The sequence below is a fragment of the Malus sylvestris genome, chromosome 11 (assembly GCF_916048215.2).
Source record: "Malus sylvestris chromosome 11, drMalSylv7.2, whole genome shotgun sequence".
Taxonomy (NCBI): Eukaryota; Viridiplantae; Streptophyta; class Magnoliopsida; order Rosales; family Rosaceae; genus Malus; species Malus sylvestris.
Genome location: NC_062270.1, coordinates 30,055,283 through 30,071,448, shown reverse-complemented (window position 1 = coordinate 30,071,448; position 16,166 = coordinate 30,055,283). Strand labels below are relative to the sequence as shown.

The window sequence follows — 16,166 nt, the reverse complement described above, 5'->3', positions numbered from 1 at the left end:
CAGAAGAAGTTATACGAACTTCAATTAAATTTTTACTTCAAAATGTGAAAGCAAAGAACCTTCCCAGAGATGAGTAAATGCTGATTTGATTATAGTTATTTTTTACCAATACCCTCATCTCGTGGCGTTGCTCGTAGACCTCATCATTTAAATCTTGGGTACCAAAGCCAAGTGTAACTAACCCACTGGAATTTGAATTATAGAGACCCTGCAATCATGAGTTGTGATAAACCAAAATTACTTAAATGTTTATCTGAAAATTAAAATGACAAACCAATATGAGGAGAAAAATTTTGTTTTGAGCATTCAACAACTTTCAAAATAAGGGACATATGCACATTCTACTCTTTTTTCCTTCGATTAGGTTCTTGTCCACTAGATTTTACCTAGTAAGGTTTTAACGAGGCAACATTGAACACGTCTAACACAATATCATGATCCTGAAGAATGTTCCACTCTTTTTCTCTTTGCTTACATTTTCCTATCGGGTTTTCCAAGCAAGGTTTTTAGTGAGGCAACTACATCATTGAATGGTGGACAATGTCAAGCATCTATGTTCCTCAAACTAGAGGAATTGCCATCCTCCTAAAACGACGCACCATTGTAGCGGCTTTTCAACGCTGGTTTCGTCTTCCCCTCCCTGATTTCTCCTCTAGAAACAGCATCAATCCAACTTCTGTGCTATCAATTTGGCTCTTTCAAATTTCAATTGTCTTCTTGTTTCTTTGAGTATTGTCCGGATTAAAAATCTGAGAAAGAGCCCTTCACATTCCTCTAACAAAATATAAACACAAAGTGAAATATAAACACAAATATAATTACAACGGAAAGGAAGGAATGGTATCATAAAGTGAAATATAAACACAAATATAATTACTCAACTCCATAAGGAAAAAGAGGGAAGGTTCCATTTCAATAACGTTGCTGGTCTAGATCCTTAGTTTTTAGATACAAAAACGATGTTACAATAACATCAACGAGCAGGAGGCCAGGGAGGAAATTAAAATGTGAAACCCAACACAAAGATGTCACCTCTTACATTATTATCTAAGTTGCTGAGAAGAAGCTGTATATTAGGAGGTTACAGTGCCGCAATGCACCCAGTTTCAATCTTGGCATCCAATGGCAGCGCCGCTATCTGAAATATTGAACGTGCTGGGGCTGGAGATGGAAAATCTACAACACAAAGCATATAACATAAGTCAAGTTAAATGAACAAGTAAATGGTTGTCACCAGTGTTGCACATAACTTGTTGAATCAAAAGAGTCATGGACCAGTTGAACAAAATAAAGGATTGTGTGTTCAAGGAAGGAGCAGAGTTGAAGGTAATTGACATCCCCTTCAGGAAGAGAACAAGATCCAACCACTCATCACGCTTCAAGCAATTTGTACAAAAAATTAAGCAGAGCCAAATCTGTTTCTACAAACTTTAACAGGTAATTTGAGAGTCAAATTGTGCTAAATGAGATTAGCTCAAATAAACCGAACATTGAAGAGCTAAAGTCAGCTCCATTCTATCTACGTGGAAGTCCCATCGATACTCACAGTTCTGGACAGATAGAAAACAAACAGTGTAATTAAGAATTCAATCTCAAATGTCAAATTTATCTCTCAATAAAACTCACATTTAGCATAGATTTCATTGACTTTCTTGAAGTCATTCCAATCAGCCAACCTGTATGGAAATAAGAGACAATTAATTTCCCCTCCAACACTAAAGTCTCCAATCAAGATTGTGCAAAGATTAAAATTAAAAAAAAATAAAAATAAAAATAATAAAAACCGTACAGAATAGTCGTTTCAACCAAGGAAGAAAATATCGGTAATATCGGAAATATCGGTAGTCCGAAAACACAGAAATATCGATGGAAATATCTGGATAATATCGATATCGATAAAAATTACATGGAAACCACGGAAATTGTAAGAAAAACTTGGAAATTTTTAATAAAACTTTGTTGGATGTTTATTTAGTCAATTATCTATTAGTTTATCATAAAAAATTAGAAGGAAATGCATTGCATGATGGATTTAACTGATTTAAGTTGATTATATAGAGAGCTGGCAAACATTGTGAGTGTAGAAAATATGTAGTAATTAATGAAAGAAGTTTAAACACACCATAATCATTTATATATAATTAATTAGTACAATATTTAGAGGTTTTATTTAGGATATTAAAAAAAAAAAAGGAAGTGAATAAAATGATGAAGAATAATGTGCCGAATTTGACACTTTAAATTTCTTAAACATAAGCATGCGTCTAGGCGTTGAAGTTTCAAATTATAGTATATCAATTAACGATTGAAAATCAATACATTGAATAAGACTAAACTTTAATTTGGATGCCGATTATGTTTTTTCAAGTTTATATAAAGTAAAAGAATTGAATTTTGGAAGCCAGGAGTGTGTCAATTGAATTTTGGCCGGCGTGCAAGGTATCAATCTCTTCATCTCGTCGAGTAGTACAACTTTCCTTGTTGTTTCACTCAATTTCGTTGAGTATTGAAAAAGTTATACTCATTTGAATCTTACCCAGTTTCCGGCTACCTCAGTGGCTTTCGAGGAAATTTCCGGCCAAACCACAACGAGTCAGACATCGTGTGAGGTACCATTCTCTTCGTCTCTTCGAGGGCTACAACTTTCCTTTTTGTTTCACTCAATTTCGTTGCGTATTGAAAAAGTTATACTCATTTGAATCTTACCCAGTTTCCGGCGACCTCAGTGGCTTCGAGGCAATTTCCGGCCAAACCACAATGAGTCAGATGTCGTGTGAGGTACCATTCTCTTCGTCTCTTCGAGGGCTACAACTTTCCTTTTTTCACTCAATTTCGTTGCGTATTGAAAACGTTATACTCATTTGAATCTTACCCAGTTTCCGGCGACCTCAGTGGCTTTCGAGGAAATTTCCGGCCAAACCACGGCGATTTGGCCGGCGTGCAAGGTATCAATCTCTTCTTCTCGTCGAGTAGTACAACTTTCCTTTTTGTTTCACTCAATTTCGTTGAGTATTGAAAAAGTTATACTGATTTGAATCTTACCCAGTTTCGGGCGACCTCAGTGACTTTCGAGGCATTTTCCGGCCAACCCACGACGATTCAGACGTCGTGTGAGGTACCATTCTCTTCGTCTCTTCGAGGGCTACAACTTTCGTTTTTGTCTTGCTTGATTTCGTTGAGTTTTGACAAAGTTATGGCCGTTTGGTGTAAATTTTCGGCCGAAATTCTGATTTTCTCTCCCATTTGGCGAGTCCCACATCGCCCATGCGAGGGCAGTGAGCAAGCAATTTGTCCTATAAAACCCACATTCCCCTGCTGAGAAAAGCATAGCTTATACGGCCTTTGGGCTATGATCAAGTGAAGTATGTGTTGGGTTTTCTCAACATATTTAAGTATTTTTTAGTATTATGTTGCGATATTATCGATAATTTTGAAAATATTGTGATATTTTAAATATTATTGATAATATCGCGGTATTTTGACGAAAATCATTTGAATAGTTAAAAAAATATCAGACTTCCAAAAAAACGATAATATCGGCGATATTTTGCCGATATTATCGATATTTTCTTTCTTGGTTTCAACCACAGAGGAATAGCTGGCCCCGCTTGCTTTCAGTATTTCCCCAATATTTTTCAGAACCTGCAATCGTTTTGTTAGCCCAAATCTTTGAAAAGTAGTCACACAGCAATGCTATCAACTATACACTTTTGCAAAGATGACAACTCTAAAAACCAACAATTATGTTAACAAATTCAACTTCTCCTTGATGAAGATTTGCAAGATTACTCTACTGTATGATATAGTGTTGAAAATGGGAATAGAAAGGAACGAAGTTACCCGAAAATTCTAGAAGCCTTGAATGGTGAATGATTCTTGAGATGAGTCGCGGACTAAGTCGCTCTCTTTAAGACGTTTCACGGCTCTGCCCAAAGTGTGCAAGCAGTTCACAAAAACCACGTCGTCCCCAAGATAAAACAGCCCAGAACCTTCTTCTAATAAGATTCTTCCTTGCACACCGGAAGAACCTTCGAACTCACACTCTCTCAATATGTTGCTTGCCAAAACTATGATTCAGAAAATATATATATTTTTCGTATATCTCCAATGATTCCAGGAACTACTATATATACATTTAGAATAAAGAGACGTTGAAGGTTTGAGAGAATTGAAAGCAGGACAAAATCAAAACGTAAGTCAAATAAAACGGTTTTATTGTGTATCATGTCAGAATTTTCATCTCTATTCAGAAAAGTCAATGGCATGTTTCAAACTTAAAAAGCTGTAACTCCTTATCTCATTGAAAAGCCAAAATCAATTGGTTGTTATGTATAGAATAATGATAATAATACAAAACGTTATGTATTTAATATTGGTAATAAAACAAAACATAAATATATTTAAATATTTAAATAAAAACATATTTGTTCCAACATATAGTGTCGGAGATTACTAATTGGCGAATTGGATTAGGTATCTTAAAGAGATATAATTTAAGTTCTATAGTAAACATCTAATTGCAGTAACATTAACCCTTATTTAGTAATCTCTTCAACACTTGGATTAGTGTCATCATCATTTTTGCAAAGATACAAAACATCATTCTCGATAATTTAAGATCCTGCAACGGCCAAAATCTCAAAAAGTACCGATTTCCATCGACTGTCACTTTACGTCTAACTTATAGCAAAGGTTATCAGTTTCGAAGGTTATAGCTTTGACAACAAACCAGTTAAAAATCAAGGACATTTCACCAACCAAAAGCGTAAAAATAAAATAACAAAACCGATTAACATATGACCATCTCAAATCCAAATTACCCACACAAGTATGAAGTAAAGCCAACACACGAGAGCATCAACAATACCTGCTCTGTCTGATCTACAACATTATCCGACACAAACTTCCCTGTCTGCATTTAAACACACAACATAAGTTCATATCACTGTAGACATTGAAATTTCGGTGGCATAAATGTTAGCCATTGCATTAAGATTACATTTGTAAACATTGAAATTTTAGTGTAATAAATGTTGACCATTGTATTAAAATTACAACCTTCATTCACTTCACCTATAACATCCACCCAAGTTTCACTTACAACATCCACCCAAAATTCACCTACAACATCCACCAAAACAAATGGATGATGGTGATTCATTCCCAAAGCCTATAAATAGGCTCCTCCATCAAAGAATCAAAGGAGGATTTTGACATACACTTTCTCTACTCCCAAATTGGAAGAGAATTCACACCACACCAAAGCCTTGAAGCCTCGAAACTCTGAAGCTCTCAAGCAAATCCCGAAGGATCAAGAAAACCCTCTTGGTTCTTCGTGAAATCCTCCTTCAAGATCAAGCCCTAACGCCCCCTTGAAGAACTTCCACTAATTCAAGATCAAACCCCGACGGCCCCTTGAAGAAGGTGTTCATCATTCATCAACTGTTCGTCCAAGATCAAGCCTCGACGGCCCTGGGATCAACAACACTACATCCACACGTTTCAAAGATAGAATCAGAGGATAAATTTGTAGAAGACATTGTAACCCCTAAATCATTAATACAAATATTATTTTGTACACGTGTTCTTGTCTCGTTTATCGCAGGAATTCCCGTGTTTACAAATTTGGCACGCTCGGTGGGACAGTCTCTACCTCTCATCTCTATCCTTGAATCCGCAACAAGCACAAATGGCGTCAAAGAAGGCCCAAGTTGTCCTCGTTGTTGATGCAAAAAACAAGAGCGTCATCACGGCAGGAGGCGTCACTTCAGGCATCATAACTCGAAGCAAGGCAAAATCTCTTTATGCCGCCTCTTCCGCCCCTGCATCAACTCCGCCGAAGGCACAAGAGCACCCGAGGCACAAATCAATGATCACCCTGGCCTCGCTCAGGGCACCAAGAGAGGAAAGCCAGAGGAAGTACTCTGAATCCTTACTTTCTGATGCCGACTCAAGCAGCGGCATAGCTATGCAAGTCATGGTTACTGAAGCGACTTCAATTGAGGAGCAGCTGGCTCAGATGAATGAAACAATCGCAAAACTCACAAGGACTGTGGATGACAAAGACCTGCAAATCGCAGCACTCGTTAACCAACTAGATGCAAAGCCCGATGAGAAAGCCAGGCAAGGGGATAATCCAGTAAAGAAGGAAAACGACGAGGATGAGGAACCTCCAGTGGAGAACGTCGAAGAGACGCTGAAGCTAGACCAAGCGGCGACGCTCATGGGGTCTCTCTCTATCCAGCAGCTGCAGGAGATGATCGCCAACACCATCAAGGCGCAGTATGAAGAAAGCTCACATGATTCCGTACTATACTCAAAGCCCTACTCCAAGAAGATTGACGTTTTGAAGATGCCGAGGGGTTATCAACCACCAAAGTTTATGCAGTTCGATGGAAAGGGGAACCCGAAGCAACATGTCACCTACTTCATTGAAACCTGCAGCAATGCTGGAACAGATGGAGACTACCTCGTCAAGCAGTTCGTGCGCTCGCTAAAAAGCAACGCCTTTGACTGGTACACCGACCTCGAGCCCGAGTCTATCAACAGTTGGGATCAGCTAGAAAAGGAATTCCTCAACCGCTTCTACAACACGCGCCGCACCGTAAGCATGCTGGAGCTGACCAGTACGAAACAGTGGAAGGAGGAACCCGTCGTCGACTACATCAATAGATGGCGTTCATTAAGTCTGGATTGCAAAGATCGGTTTTCTGAAACCTCTGCCATTGAGAAGTGTGTTCAAGGCATGCACTGGGGGTTACATTACATTCTCCAAGGCATAAAACCAAGAACGTTTGAGGAGCTGGCAACGCGTTCCCACGACATGGAGCTGAGTATCGCCAATCACGGAAAGAATGAGCCGATCACCCACTTCAAGAAGGATAAGGTGTTCGCCCCGAGTGTGGACAAGACCGGAAAAAAGCTTGCCAAGGAAACTTTTACCGTCAACACTACCCCCATCAAAACCCCATCCGCGCCTATCAAGACCACCTCTGCGCCTATCAAGATTTCCTCCAAGACCAAGGCAAAGGAGACAAAGACAAGTGAGCCTCCTCGCACCCAAGACAAGTATAAAACACCTTGAGAGAGTTGGAGCAAAAGACATACCCTTTTCCTGACTCAGACGTGGATGCGATGTTAGATGACTTGCTGGAAAAGAAGGTAATTGAGTTACCAGAGTGCAAGCGCCCTGAAGAAATGAATCGAACAAACGATCCTAGGTACTGCAAGTACCATCGTATCGTAAGCCATCATGTGGGCAAGTGCTTCGTCCTCAAAGAACTCATTATGAAGCTAGCGCAACAAGGGAGAATAGAGCTAGACCTTGAGGACACAGCCGCAACACATACTACTACAGTGGCGTTCGGATCTTTCGATCACGTGCCTCTCCAAACGACACTCGACCATTCCTATCAATGTGCAAGCTACACGGCGCCTTCTACACAACCATCGCCGGGGGCAAACGAACAAGATGCGTATACCGATGATGATGAAGGATGGACATTGGTGACCTACAAAAAAACAAGGAAACCAAAACCACAAGCCACAAGACCAAAGGTGGAACAAGTGAGAAAACACCGTCGCCGCAACAGTAGGAAGCCTAAAAGAAACGTAAAAGTCGATAAGCCAACGTATGCTGGGGAACCTATGGAGCAAGAGCCACGCATTCCTGTCTCCTTGTACGAGTACTTCCCGAATGACTTCTTCCAACAGTGCACTATTGCTGCATGCCATATGGTCGAAGTAGAAATGGAAGAACCTTCAAAAGGCAAAGATATCACCACTGAGGGAGAAGAAACTTTCACGCTCGAAGAAGGTCTGCCAACACACTTTAGCATTGAGGAAGCGTTACGATTACCAAAGAAGATGCGAATAGCATTAGCAGCTGTCTTGGAAAGTCCCAATGAACACGAAGTGCAAGAAAGCAAGAACGAAGGCTTGAAGCCTCGGCCACATGAATGTGCCACATGTTGTGCCATCGAGGACGCAATTCATTTCACCGATGAAGACTTGCTGCTAGGATCCAAGCCTCACAACCGTCATCTCTTCGTCTCTAGGTATGTAAAGGGGCACAAAGTCAACCGCATGCTTGTGGATGGTGGATCAGCCATAAACATCATGCCAAAGTCGACAATGACTACAATCGGCATCAAGGCGGATGAACTGTCTCTAAGTCGTCTACTAATCCAAGGTTTTAATCAAGGAGGACAAAGAGCGATGGGCATGATTCGAGTGGAGATGACTATTGGTGAACTCAAGTCGAGCACGATATTCCACGTGATTGATGCGAGAACTTCCTACGGCTTACTCTTAGGAAGGCCTTGGATCCATGCGAACGGAGTAGTACCGTCCACCCTTCACCAATGCTTAAAATTCTACTGAGAAGGAGTGAAGGTGATCTATGGCGACACCAAACCATTCACTGAAGCCGAATCACATTTCGCAGACGCCAAGTTCTACATGGATGAAGACATGGTGCCCGAAGCTCTTCCAAAAGAGATCAAATCCACGGGCAAAGCAACACCTAAAAAGCAGGAGCGACAAGCCATGCCCAAGAAGCAAGAAGAAGAAGTTACACCGTCTACAAGCAAGAACGATAATGAGCTGGCTAAACGTGCAACAACAAAGGGGAGTAGGACGCCCTCAAATGGACCAAACACACCCGTTTTTCGATACATCCCGATGTCGAGAAGAAAGAATAGTCAATCTCCGTTCGAAACTGGAGCAAACAAAGCCGATGCACAGAGGCATATGGATAATGTAAAGTTGCCAAGACGAATGCAGTTTTACCTCTGACACAGCTAGACGGGACTAAGGTCGCAAGACTACCACAAGGCTTCATAAAAGCTCTACCAAAGGGGGTGGAACCAAGCTTTCTCCCGACCCAGAGGACCGGAGAAGGTTTTGATCCAAACGCCTATAAACTCATGTCAAAAGCTGGCTACGACTTCGCTTTTTCTTCGAATCATGGAAAGAAGGTTTCAAACACCGTTAACAATAAAGAACGTGACCTCACCGAGACTCAAAAGAAGTTGAAGAAGCACGGTTACGGAGTTGATAACAACAAAGCTGGACTAGGCTTCACACCAAATGCACCCGTGAAGATTTCAAGCAAAGCGAAAAATGCTAGCACTCAACACATCAGCGTGAGTATTGAACAAGATCATGATGAGCCTAAATCCACCCCTTGGACGTCAGTCTTCGATAGGATGAATCGTTCAAGACCCAGAATGTCAGCACTTAACCGCATTGGTGGTCAAAACCGAACCTCCGTCTTCAAGAGACTTAACATGCCAGCATCCCAAAGCTCTGTTTTTGAAAGGTTGTCAAAACCTAAGAAGCAAAGCAACACGACTAGCTCTCTTCCTCGTCAGTCAGCTTTGGAAAGACTTGAAGACAACAAGAAGTTTTCTAGAAATAGGAAGACAACGTCAAAGGAAGAAAAGCTCGACATGATAGCAGAAAAATGTGATATTCGAAGCTCAATTCCTTCAAGGATGAAGCGCCAAGCAATCTTGGAGGTGGACACAAATGGACCACTGAAAGTAAGAAGGCGCACCATCATCCACACTGGACAATCTTCATGCCGACCAGCCCAAGAGGACGACACCGAAGAGGAATTCCAAAATGTCTTCCACATCACGATCCAAGAAAGCAGAGAAGATGAGATCCCCGAAGAAGATGTCGCTGCTGCGCCACCGCAACTTGAGGATGGAGGGCAATCCACGGTTGATTATCTCAAGGAGCTCAACTTAGGCACAAAAGAGGAGCAGAAACCTATCTTCGTGAGTGCGCTGCTAAGTGCGGACGAGGTAGATGAGTATTACCTACTGTTATCAGAGTACAAATACGTCTTTGCTTGGACTTACAAGGAAATGCCCAGCCTTGACCCTGTCATCGTTGTGCATCATCTTGCAGTTAAGCCTGGAACGCGACTGATAAAGCAAACTCAAAGGCGCTATCGATCCGAGCTCATTCCACAAATCGAGGTAGAGATTGACAAGCTAATAGAAACAGGCTTCATTCGAGATGTGCAATACCCCAAGTGGATCTCCAACATCGTTATCGTCCTTAAGAAATCTGGACAAATACGTGTTTGTGTAGACTTCCGGGACCTCAATGACGCTTGCCCGAAAGACGACTTCCCCTTGCCGATCATCGAAATCATGGTGGACGCAACCACTGGCCACAAGACACTGTCATTTATGGACGGCTCTTCTGGATACAATCAAATTCGTATGGCTCTCGAAGATGAGGAACTAACAGCATTCCGCACTCCAAAAGGTATCTACTGCTACAAGGTGATGCCATTTGGTCTAAAGAATGCTGGAGCCACATATCAGCGAGCAATGCAGAAAATCTTCAATGACATGCTACACAAAAACGTAGAATGTTATGTAGACGACGTGGTGGTCAAAACAAAGAAAAGATCAGATCACTTGAAGGATTTGCGAGTAGTGTTCGAAAGGCTGCGAAAATACAACCTCAAGATGAACCCGTTAAAGTGTGCGTTTGGCGTCACCTCTGGAAAGTTCCTCGGCTTCATTGTCAAGCACCGTGGCATTGAAGTGGACCAGTCAAAGATCAAGGCCATTCAAAACATGCCCGAGCCAAGAAACCTGCACGAGCTGAAAAGTCTACAAGGACGACTAGCCTTCATCAGACGCTTCATCTCCAACCTTGCAGGGCGTTGTCAACCGTTTAGTCGACTCATGAAAAAAGATGTTCCGTTCGTATGGGACGAAGCGTGCCACAATGCTTTTGAAAGCATAAAAAAATATTTATTAAGTCCACCTGTCCTAGGGGCGCCTGTGCCCGGGAAACCACTCATATTGTACATCGCCGCTCAGGAAAGTTCAGTGGGAGCACTCTTGGCACAGGAAAACGAATTCCATAAAGAATGAGCATTTTACTACCTGAGTCGAACACTCACCGGCGCTGAGTTGAACTACTCCCCAATAGAAAAAATGTGCCTTACCTTGGTGTTTGCCATCCAGAAGCTCAGACATTACATGCATGCTTACACCATCCACTTGGTTGCTAAAGCTGACCCGGTTAAATACGTCATGTCCAAGCCAGTTTTGACAGGGCGACTAGCTAAATGGGCGTTGATTCTTAATCAATACGAGATCATTTATGTCCCAGCTAAAGCCGTCAAAGGACAAGCATTAGCAGACTTCCTTGCCGATCATCCAATCCCAGCCGATTGGAAAATCTCAGACGACTTGCCTGACGAGGAGGTATTATACATTGACATATTCCCGAGATGGACGATGTTCTTCGACGGATCCACACGAGCAGACGAAACGGGGGCAGGAGTAGTATTCATGTCGCCACAAAGGCAAATACTACCTTATTCATTCCAACTAAGCGAATTATGCTCCAACAACGTCGCTGAGTACCAAGCACTAATCATCGGGCTCCAAATGGCGATCAACATGGAAATCACAACCCTTGAGGTATATAGCGACTCCAAGCTCATAATTAGTCAACTCGTGACTGAATATGAGGTGAGGAAAGATGATCTTGTTCCGTACTTCCGACTGGCAACTCAGCTGCTACAAAAGTTCGAGGCCGTAACACTAGAACATGTGCCGAGAAAAGAAAATCAAATGGCAGACGCTCTCGCTAACCTAGCCTCGAGTATGACACTAGGAGAAGACGAAGTTGCAGACGTGCCAGTTTGCCAAAGATGGGTCATCCCCCTCGCCACCAAAATGCTACGCAAACTCGCAGCAAAGCCTCGCTGCAGTCTCTTGCACAACTCTACACGGCAGCGCACCACCGAGGGAAAACTGTGATCAAAAGGCACTATATAGCGAAACCTCGTTGTAATATCCGGCACACCCACAACCTGCTACCACGGCTCTAAAAGCTTCGTAAAGATCCTGGCGTCAAGCTCTGCCTTTTCAAGATCAAAGATTCCTGGCAGCACAGCAAACAAATCCATCAGTGGAAGCACACACATTGTGCATATCTTCCACATTGTGCATATAAAAAAATAAAAAAAAAATAAAAAAAGGGACATTATATTATATGCATGGTGATGAAACAAGTGCACGGTTTGGTGAGGGGACAAATCAATTTCCACATACATGTACATGTGTGCACGGTATCAATCATAACCAACTTCCATATATATGTGCGTCATTCAAGATGGGACAACTAATCTCAGGGTTATATATATATATATATATATATATATATATATATATATATATATAAGTGTAAGTGTGTGCGGCTCCAGGCTATATATATGTATAAATGCATGCTGTGTGCGGCTCCACGACATATATATATATATGTATGTATAAACGCCTGCTGCGTGCGGCTCTGGGATATATATATATATATATATATATATATATATATATATATATGCATGGTGATGGGTTATACATATAAACGGACTCACGAAGTAAAAGCTGCATCCTGCCAGCCGACTGCCTTCTTCTTCCCGTCTGCAGCACTGGTCATCCCCTCCTCAACGCTTTGCACACCTTAAGCTCCAGCACCGAGACTCCCCTTGTCAAGCTCACTTCTGCAGCCTCAGACCACCGTCTCTGTCCATCAATGCGAAGCCAACCCGAACCCGTCGTTCGCCGTCAGGATCCGCATCCTACCTCCTCTCTGCTGCATTTCCTTCCAGCACCGAGCTCAGTAGCAGCAAACGAGGATCATCCAGGAACAATAGGCGCATTGTTAGTAGCATGAGCAAGAGAGGACGCTACATAAGAAAGCCCAGTCGACGAAGATGTAGAGCTGAAAGAGGTAGCAAATACAGAGACTTACCAGGTAGTAGACGCGAGGAACGCAGGAAGCAGTGCACGCAGTCGTGTTTGCAGCCAGGCAGCAGCTGTGTAGTGAATATGCAGTGCCCTATGTGTATGTGTGTGCGTATGCCTATATATATATATATATATATATACAACGATCTCAACGGTTGCAAAAGAAACTGATCCGCATGCGATGCAGTGACTGTATAAACAGCAATCCGCATGCAGTGAAGAATGTGATAAGGTGACTGCGCAAGTACAAAGATGGTCCGCACGCGAGAAGAACACAGTGCAGCGAGAAAACCCACTGAGGAACCCAGCTGTACCATCTTTAAGTCACTACTTACAAGTGTATACTACTATTAGCAAGTCAAGAATAAAAAAAAAAAAAAAAAGGTGGTGGCGACAAAATCATTGAAAGATAAAAAAACAGGTATGTCGCAATGCATGTCTTCAGGCCTTTGCCAGGTCATTAGGAACCTTGGCATCAATGTTTCCACTTCCTACCTAAATTGAAAAAAAAAAAAAGGAAAAGGAGAACATTGTCCCTAATAGTTCATTATCGTGTTCGAGAAACAGGATTCTGTTGCAAAACAATGAAAACTGAAAATGCAATGGTCATCAAAACGGGACTTAAATTTTTCAGAAGGCTTGCCTGAGAATACAATACGAACTCTGAAGTTGCGTTTGGAGGAACAAAGAGTTTGAGCAAATAATCACTGCCCCATTTTATTATGTCCTTGACATGATCAAGCTCACCAATATCAGCATACTTTTCGTGGTATTCGATCACAGTCCAACTCAACAGGGTTACGGTATAAGCTGTAGGGAAGTTGAACTTTATGTTGTTGCCAGAATCATAGAAACCACCCCGAAGATTCACCGGTTTACTGCTCAAATTCCCATCATGCAATCCTGAACTGGCGCGAAATTTTACCGGACTATTATTAGGGTAAACCCCAGCTGATCAGATAAGAAAATTTTCAGCAAGTTAGATAAAAAAGAAGTTCCATGTAATTCTTTCTAATCAAATGCATGATGGAAGAAACACGTTACATATTTGCGCGTCAAAGAACGTCAGAGCTTGGTTCAATGCACGCGTAAGATTCTTCGAAGGGTGGCGATGATGCTTTTGAAGAGCATTAGGCAAAAGTGCTTACTTGAAAAAAAAAAAAAAAGGGGGGGGGGGATTATATGTCAGCACCATGCGGAGGGCAAAGAAAATAAAGGTTTCAAAATGGGCATCATTACTTGAAAAATAATTGTTGTGTGGGTGTATATACGTGCCATGCATATTATAAGTCCCAACACTCTAACTCCCACACGTTCATCCGAGTAGAGAGGAAAAGCAATAAGCTCTGCTGTAAAAAAAAAAAAAAAAGAAGTAACACATCTATATGTTTTATTTGTACTTAGCACAATGCACGGAATAAAATAAGGCATGTCCATTAATATCTCCGAGAAATTACAAAAAAAAAAAAGTAGAAAAAGCCTTCACGAATGTCACTTGTGTGAAGCCTCAGTACTTGGAGCCTTGGTACTCGGTGGAACCCTAAAGGAGGGAGGCACTGAAGATAGCTTATTCGGAGCCTCAATACTTGGTCGAACTCCAGATGACGAAGGTAAAAAGTGCCTCTGGAATACATCCACAAACTTCTGATGGTCACTTTGAATTTGACCTTCGGAGTCCATCAGCTGATCAAGCTTCCTCTTCATGCTCGTCGAATAACTATTTGCAAGCATATGCAACTCTCTATTCTCACGCTTGAGCTGCCTAATCTCTTGATTAAGAGCCGCCACCTTGGCTGTCAATGATTCAACCTGGCGAGTTCGAGCAAGTAAGCGTTGGCCCATGTTGGAAACAGAGTTCGCACACTGGACACTGAGAGCCTGGGACTCTTGAACAGCTAACTCATCGGATCGTCGTGAAAGTATCCTATTATCTTTAGGAGTGATGAGGTTTCTAGCTACAACCGTAGCCGTTGTTGCATCCCTCATCACATAGTCTTCAACTGTAAGAGGGCCATTAGAAGAAAAAAAAGACGGGCGCCATACATTACCCTGACGCGGTGCACCTGTGTCACTGCTAAGACTCAAATCTAAGCAAATGTTAAAAGGGGAAGCCATTTTCAAAAAAAATACTAAAAGAAAAAGGTTGGGTGAAGTAAAGAGTAGTAGAGATAATTTTTCACGGGCAGGCAATCTTCAAATTGTGCATGTTGAATACAATTGACACATCTTTAAAAGGAGAGGCAGCACAACCATTCGTTCATAAATTGAAGAGACACCACTCTCCGAATTTCAAAACCCGGATTTTCCTGCGTAAAGTCCGTCGACACTTTTAAGACACAATCTCAGCTTTCGGCTATCACGTGCAACTTTGTCAGAGATCACTGACAAAGTTGAAAACATGTGAAGTCCATTATGCCAGCTATCGCACTTCTGCCGACAAGCGTGGGTGACAAGGCCACGCTCACCCTACCACTTGATGTTGAGAGCTCACCATATAATTCGACCTCCATCCTATAGCAAGACACACATCCAGCTTGACCCATCTTCCTTGCCGAAGGCATCTACAACCAAAACTCAGTTTTCTTCCTCCCTGAAAACACATCCAGCCTGACCTTTCTTCCTTGCCGAAGACATTTGCAACCAAAACTCAGTTTAAGACATTTGCAACCAAAACTCAGTTTTCTTCCTCCCTGAAAACACATACAGCCTGACCTTTCTTCCTCGCCGAGGGCATTTGCAACCAAAACTCAGTTTTCTTCCTCCCTGGAAGCGCCTCTTCAACCAAGCCACACCAGAGTAAAGGTATCTCATATCACTGGGGTTGAGAGCAAGAGTATCTCATAGCATGCTTTCTCCCTATCTTTTTCTTTGTCCTCCCTCTTCACTGCGAAGACAAGGATAAAGAAAGCAATATGTCGGAACCTCCACTCAAGCTCCTGGTAAGGAACCGACTGCTTGGAACCTTTCCTGATTGCTCACCTAGCCGTGCTCTCGAATACCCATCGTCAACATCTTTTGCTTCCTCTTCGTCTACCAAAGATGCCTGGAAAACAGATGATGCAGGTGAAGATGATGCATCAAAGCATATGGAGACAGGCGCGACGAATGCATGTGCTGATCGTCCGCTACTTCTTCAAAAGCAAAAGTATCTCATATCACTTGGGTCGAAAGCAAAGGTATCTCATATCATGCTCTTCCCCCATCTTCTCCTCTGCCCTTGCTCTTGCCTGCAGAACAAGAAGAAAGGAAACAATCAGTCGGAACCTGAAATTAAATGTCCGACCAGGAACTGATTGCCCGGAACCTTTGCTTGGTTACTTACCTAGCGTTGCTCTCGAGTGCTCATCTTCAACTGCTAATATATCTCGAATTCCCTCA

General features: G+C 42.1%; 1 protein-coding gene and 1 long non-coding RNA gene across 2 annotated transcripts in view; both read right to left on the bottom strand.

Moving 5' to 3' along the window:
• The window catches only part of LOC126590373 (uncharacterized), a 43,312-nt gene that overhangs the window by 17,292 nt on the left and 9,854 nt on the right, over positions 1–16,166 (bottom strand). The gene's annotated exons all lie outside the window — the stretch shown is intronic.
• LOC126590609 (uncharacterized) lies at positions 1,086–1,808 on the bottom strand. The gene is made up of 3 exons (XR_007612104.1): positions 1,790–1,808; positions 1,627–1,676; positions 1,086–1,176 (listed from the first exon to the last, which is right to left on the bottom strand). It is a non-coding gene; the product is annotated as an uncharacterized LOC126590609 (long non-coding RNA).